Source organism: Athene cunicularia (assembly GCF_003259725.1).
Source record: "Athene cunicularia isolate RWA chromosome 9 unlocalized genomic scaffold, athCun1 chr9_part1, whole genome shotgun sequence".
NCBI classification, from domain to species: domain Eukaryota; kingdom Metazoa; phylum Chordata; class Aves; order Strigiformes; family Strigidae; genus Athene; species Athene cunicularia.
The window spans coordinates 5,570,569-5,577,572 of NW_020799110.1; positions in this window are offsets into that span (position 1 = coordinate 5,570,569).

Here is a 7,004-nt window from a genome sequence, read left to right on the forward strand (position 1 = left end):
GAGGGCCAGACCCAGCCATGCCCCCGTTAGCTGCTAGATCAGGCCTTGCTGCGTCGGGTGCTGTCTCCCCCATGGTACACTTCTGAACATGTGTCCTGCTCCTGCCTCGGGGACCTGCACGGCTGCTTCTTGCAGGGACAGCACCAGGCAGGCTTAGCTTTTGGAGTTTAAGAATAATAAACGCCTCCCCCTTTCTATCCAGTTAAATGGTTTGTGACCATCTGCTGAGTGCTCAGTGTCACACTTGTTTATATCTACTCTTCCCTCTGTGTAGACCTGGGGCAAGGTTAGGAACAGAACCAATTTTGGAACAAAATAGTTAAAGTTGCATCCCACACAGCATCCACTGGTGAGAGATTAAGGTGGATTTTTGTACTTCGCCTCATTGTGACTCCTTAATCCGGCATATATTCCAAAGAAATAATGCCATTAGAAGATTAGTGCCGCAAGTTCATTTGAAGAAAAGGATTTGCAAACACTGAAATCCTATATTCTATGTACTTAATCACTGAGTATCATTTTGGGGATTTCCTCTCCCTTTAGTAGTGTCTCTTTCAATGAAACCCAAGCAAAGTAGCAACTCTGTTTTGGATGGCCCTTTTTATCCATTAAAGGAAAACAAAACTTCAAGCATCTGGTTAAAATAATACAGAATCTAAACACACTGGACTAAACCCATCCTTGCTGTCATACAATCCTTGCAGTGATACCAGGGAGGCAGTTGGCCCAATAGTTATTTAATTGTTTGGCATATTTATCTGCTAGGGATTTTTAATATTCTGAGTCCTGCAACATGTAGCAACACAGTGACCCTTGTTTGCTTCTAAGGCAGCTCCCCTTCCCCAGCTTTGCTCACACCCAGTGAAGCCACTGGGAGGAGGACACTGAATTACTGCCTTGTTATCCTTCCTCCCTTTCCTTAGCAGGCATCTATCTCCGCTGCTGTTTCCCCTTTCTGCATGACTGTCACTGCCTGCAGCAGCCTCCATGGGCTTCTTTTGCTCAGCTTGATTTGTTGCAGGCTGCCTTGGTGAAGTGGGCAGTTGCATGGGCCAAGAAATTGCTGGGGGTGGAAAAATGCTGACTTTGCCAGTGCCAGGTGACTTGCTCTCGGGCTGTGCTGACTCAGAATACACGTGCCAGGAGCTGCTGCCAAATGAGGGCAGGGGAAGACTGGCCTGCTCCAGTACCAGGTTCACTGCCCTCATCCTTCCCAGCCATATACATCAAACCATGCCCTCCACAGCTCTCTCCATCCTCTCTCTCCTGCCCTGTCTCTTCTCATCAGCCTCCAACTCTGACCTTGTTTTGACTCCTTATAACTGAGGCAGCAAAATTCAGCCTTGCCTACATAGCTGAGAAGCCTTCAGCTGGCACTGATGGTACGTTGCTAGCGCTGTAGGATCTGTGTCATCCACTGATTTGATGTTGACTCTCTTTACACCGAGGCAATTCACAGAGCAGTAGAGATTGGCATTAGGGCCTGACTAAACCTTCAGAAGAGACTGCACACAGGACAGGCTGGAGGGACCATTCCCCAAGCATGAATGAATAGATGCAGCTGCAGTCACTAGCAGGAAGCGCTCTGCAGAACCCAGGTTAGGAAACATAGCTTGGGCATCCAGGCAGAGCTCAGCAGTGTGCTGCCATCTGAATAAACACTTTTTTCCATATATTCTTATACTATCAGATATATTGTGCAACACTGACACTTCCCTGGAGCAAACTAATTTCAGACTTCCCTGCACTGAGATCAGTGTGCATGCCTGAGGATTCAACTTGAGCCAAAGTGAGTAGTCTCAATTGCCTACAAAATACGTACTTGACCTTCTGATTTTAATGGCCCATCAACCTTCAGCAGTCCCTGAGGCAGCTGTTTAAAATATATTTCACTGGGTTATGAAAACTAAATGCAACCCCTTTGTTCTTTATTTATGTACAACCACAGACTGATCACAGGAGGGGTTAGAAAAAGCACTGAGAATGTACAAAACCAGCTAAAACCTTGGGTTCAGAAATGCATACACCTCTGAGTAACCTTAAACAGTCCCCTAAACTCAGTGAGACCTTTCATGGGTGGAAAGGCTGAGGAAAACTTTGAAATTTCACTGCACTTTTACACTTTAAAGCATAACAAAAAAGTCAAGCTATGAAAGTCTAGTGCTAGCATGCAAAGGTGGCCTCTGCCTGACCTGAAGGGGCTGCACACTTGGCAGGACAATCTTGCAAGTGCCTGTGCTGGATGAACTGGTCATGACCAGAGGTGTCCAATGGCCTCCATTACCACTCAGAGCTATAAGAATTTCAACCTGGCATATACCAGCTAAACATGAACTGTAGAATTCTAAAACACAGTCTTTTTTTCAAAGACAGAATTTGCCTTACCTACTGTAAAATAATAACAACGATAAGTAGATGTTTCCAACTAATCTCTCATATTGAATATGCATTTTGATTTCCATAAAGAGCATGACTAAAAGATCTATTGCAGCAAATGTATATTTATATCCACAATGAAGATATTTTTAACACTTTGATATTACTGAGTTACTCTTTTTTAAATGGAACTACACAAATTAAAACTTAAATGTTTCATTCTCTATTACAATATACTAGTCTGAGGAAGAAGATTTTCAGGCTGGAAAATTCTTTTTGGTTCAACTTATGCCAGGATTAATCCCCTTTATATGAATGAGTAATCTGCAGAGGTCATACAAGGCCTACAAACTATATTAATTACTAGAAACCTAATTAGAAATCAACAGAGTCAAAGGATCAGTGTTGCTTCCATACGGTACCATCTGGTACAATGGGTCTGGATAGTTCAGCAAAACCCCCATTGCTTTCTGTGGAACTTCATCCTGAAGATGTGTTGCCAGAGAGAGCAAGTTTATGCTGATAGGAGCTAGTTGTAAAGCATTTTTAGAGTCATCCTAAATGACAGCATCCAATTCCCTGTATTTCAGGTTGTTACTTCAAAAGTTAGTTACAAAAAGAGTATTTACTCAGTTTTCTTTTTAAATGCAATACCGATGCAGTTGTAATTTGCCTTTCCACATACAAAGATACCCCAAATCCATATACGTGAAAAAAATCCCTAAACAAGCAAATACAAACATATGCCATAAAATGGTTTAATTAAGATAGTAGGTGTGTGTATCATCATTTGCTTTGTTAATTATTACTCAAATGTAAAAAGGCACGTCCAGAGTGAAATTCCACAGATGACACAAACAGGGTAGAGTGTGGCTTCCATCATCTCTGGCGTGCGTGGAAGTGGTAATTATTATTACCAACTGATTTCCCCTCTCAGCATGCAGTTAATTTGAACATTTTGACTAAAACATTTCAGTCCTGTTAGCCAAATAAATAAAAAAAAACCCAGGTGTTTGAAAACTCAACTTATATGGTTTTAAAGCCAAACCTTTCCAAATATTTTGACTTGGGGACACATAAATGTCATACATATGTCTAGTCAATTTAATTTTCAAAGGAACTTAATGGTTAGCCATATTTCATCACTTAGATTCACTCATTAGCTTCTGAAATTGAGATCAGCCACTCTAAAAGTCAGTAGCTTCAGTTTTGTCCCTGTTCGGGCCCAGTTCTTTCTGCTTAATTCCCAGATTTTGACTGGGAATAACAGAGCTGTGTAATTCACCTAGTCTCTCCAAAATTCTCTCAAGAGCTGTGGTAAATGTAATGCTTTTCCACTGAACAGCCAATTGTGTTACAAGCTGTTACCTTTCCAGTGAGTATTTGCTGATCTGGTCAGTATGTATTTAGTACAGGTGAACACCAAAGTTGGACACTTCCCTCATCAGTGTCCTGCAACTCAGGAAGGAACTAGAGCACCCACCCTGCAGCAAAAGGGCTGAGAACTGGAAAAAAATCTGAACTCCAAAGGAGTGCTACAACTTAAAGGACATTCTGTATACCCTGGATGTCAGATGATTACAGGGACACTGAGACACAGCTTTGCCCATTCCCTTCTGTAGTTATTTTTCACTTTCTTGTGAGTGGACCCAGAGAAAAGATCCTGTGTCTTTCTAAGCCAGCTGTGCCACCATAGAGTCCAGTAACTGTTTCTAATCTCAGGATTCTGGGACACCGCTTCTTGTTGCGGCTCATTCTTGGATTCACAGCCTGCCAGTCTCAGACTTCCCAACTCATCCATCAGACTACCCTGTTCCTTGCCTCTGCTGCCAGTTGTGGACATGCTACTCTTCTAGTTTAAATCTTTTGTAGTAAACACTGTAGTGAGGCTTAGTTAAAGAATTTAGTATGTATGAACACAGACTTCATTTTGGAAAAAGAATGATCTGTGATAACGTTCTGTATCTGTCCAGTTCATTTCATTACACAGAAATAAATCTCCACTGAAGTGTATCTTGCTTCAGTGAAGTTCAGAAGAAATAAGGATTATCACTCTTTCTAGATTCCGCACTTATGGCAGACAGTGTTTAGAAACAGTGGATTAAATCCTATTTAGACTCTAGTTTAGCAGGTTCTCTACTTACACAAATCCATTCCAGCATTGTATTTTAGTAAAGAACATAATTCTTGAACTGTAATAAAGTTATCTAATACAATTTTTTGCCTTGCCTTGCATTTCTGAAGACCAATCCCATCAGCTGAGCCATGTCTGTTATTGATTTTGTCAAAAGGGAGCAAAGAAAGTTCTCACCCAAATCAGTGCTGACAAAGTGTCTGGTGACAATGGTAAAACGAGATCTACCTTAGTGCATAGAGCTGATTCCACACTGCTAATCCTTTCTGACACTTCCAAAAGTGTGAAAGATGCGACAGTAGTATCCATTTCTTTGGAAATTGAGAAAGAGAGCGTCCTCGTTCATAATTCTGCTTCAGAATAGCACATAAACTACCAAAAGCTGTTGGGTTTTTGGTAGCATTCTTCCAGCTCCTTGTGGTCTATGATGAAGTGGTGGTCTCTGGGGCCTCCTGTACCAGATGGGTAAATTCCAGTTTTGAGGTTCCTGCGCTGCTTGCCTTAGAGGTAACCCCGGGCAACACGCTGGGTAAGAGTGTACAGAAGGTGGTGTGACTCCAGTTTTATCTTTCACATTAGTACATATCTGGTGTCAATAGCTCAGGCTACAAACACCAGACACCGGGTGGGAGCTGTCAGGCTACAACGTCCCCTTTGCACAGAGGAATTGGAGTGTCAGGGTTTCCCCGCTCCGAGATTGCTCTGTGCAACGGGGATAGTGTGAGACTACACTGTCCTAAACCATTTTAGCTAATAGTGATACTAATTGACAGACCAAGGCCCAGAGCAATTCAATATACTCCACGTAACTTTGTTCTATCACAACTCGTCTCCCATGTCCCTCCCGCTCCCTCCTTTGCCATTTTTCCTGTAGGTGAAGATGACCAGCAGAAACAAGACTGCGAGAGACACGCAGACCCCTGCCTGATGCCTGTGAAATCCAGTCAATAACAACTAGATTTTCCTCTGGAGAGAGACCATTAAGGCATCTTTATGAACTGTGGTTGTCACACTTCACTACAGCACAGCAGCAATCCTGCTTCTGTGCCAGAAACCAAAGGTTAGATGCCACAAGTCTTGCAGAGTAGCATGCTCTCTCTCTGAACTTCCCTCATTTGGTAAAACAGGAAAAAATAAACATATAACCCTATTATATTGCTGGTTTTGTTTCTATTTCAGGAAGTAGTTTTTCTGGTATTGAAGTTCTTGTGGTTTTCCTGAAATGTGATTCACATGGACTAAACATCTGATGAAAAATGGATGCTGATGCAAGACTTTGCTTTTAATTTATTCAGGCAATGCCGTATCTTACAAACCATTTGCTTCAGCCTCACCCAGACAATCTTGAAAAATCCAGAAAAACCTTTTTTCGAGACTGTATCTACTCATTACATTTGAAGTCACAGGCTTCTATAAGCAGTTACAGACTGAGTGGACTGAACACAAGCTGAAAATTATCTTTAAGCCTGGAATGCTTCTTTGATTCCTTGTCTGCCTGCATGTGCAAAGATCTGGACAACCACATGAAAATTACTCTCAGGTTCTTTTAGCTGGTCTCTAGTTTTTTTGAAAGGAATACCTAAAATTATTTTTAAAACCTAGTATTGGAAATTTTTTCAATGATTCTGGGTGTGATTTTCTTCTTTATAAAGAAGGTCCTGACAGCAATAAAATACCCATGATAGTATTTACACCAAGAATATTTAGAGAATCACAGACACTTAAAAAAAATGTTTAAATAATCCCACATTAGATACTATATATGTATCCCATGCTATATTATAAAACAAATAGTTTGCTTTCTGTAAGGATGTGCTGAACTACAGTAGAATTACATCTCTTTGCTAACAATAACACTTCCATGAGAGTAATTTTCAATAGGAATGAGTCTATTTTCTCCAGGTTTAGGCACTATCTCAGCATTTGAGAAAGGATGAGGGTCAATTTTTTGTTGCAGTGAGCACCCGATGAACCTCAAGAAGGTGAATAGGGGATTAACAAACATCAACCCTGACATCCCATCAACTGACATGGGTATTGGAAAAAACGAACCAATCCCTCACATTTTAAAATCTGCCATTTACTGGCCATCCATTCCGAGAGCTAACTCACTGACAGTGAGAATTAAAGGGTAAATTGCCAGCCTGAGCAGTATAACCATCTGATCCCTGTGTTAGCCTCACAATATGCTTAACAGGATTTCCATCTTCTAGTTCCCCCCAATCCAATCGGATACACCGTTCTGGGATAACATGGTTCTGGGGTAACTGCTTGCCAATGGTCAGAAGTACGTCCTTTCTGAAAATCAGTATAAATAGGTAACGCAGTGAGTGAGAGCTAAGCAATTGTTAATCTTCTCTCATATTTCTTGTTGGAACAGGAAGATTTTAAGTGAATGCATCAAGCATCTTAAAAGCTAACAAGAGCTTAGCAGGTTAAACGTGAAATAGGTTTATCAGATCAGCGTAGTGCTCTTCTCGTAATTATGTTTTTA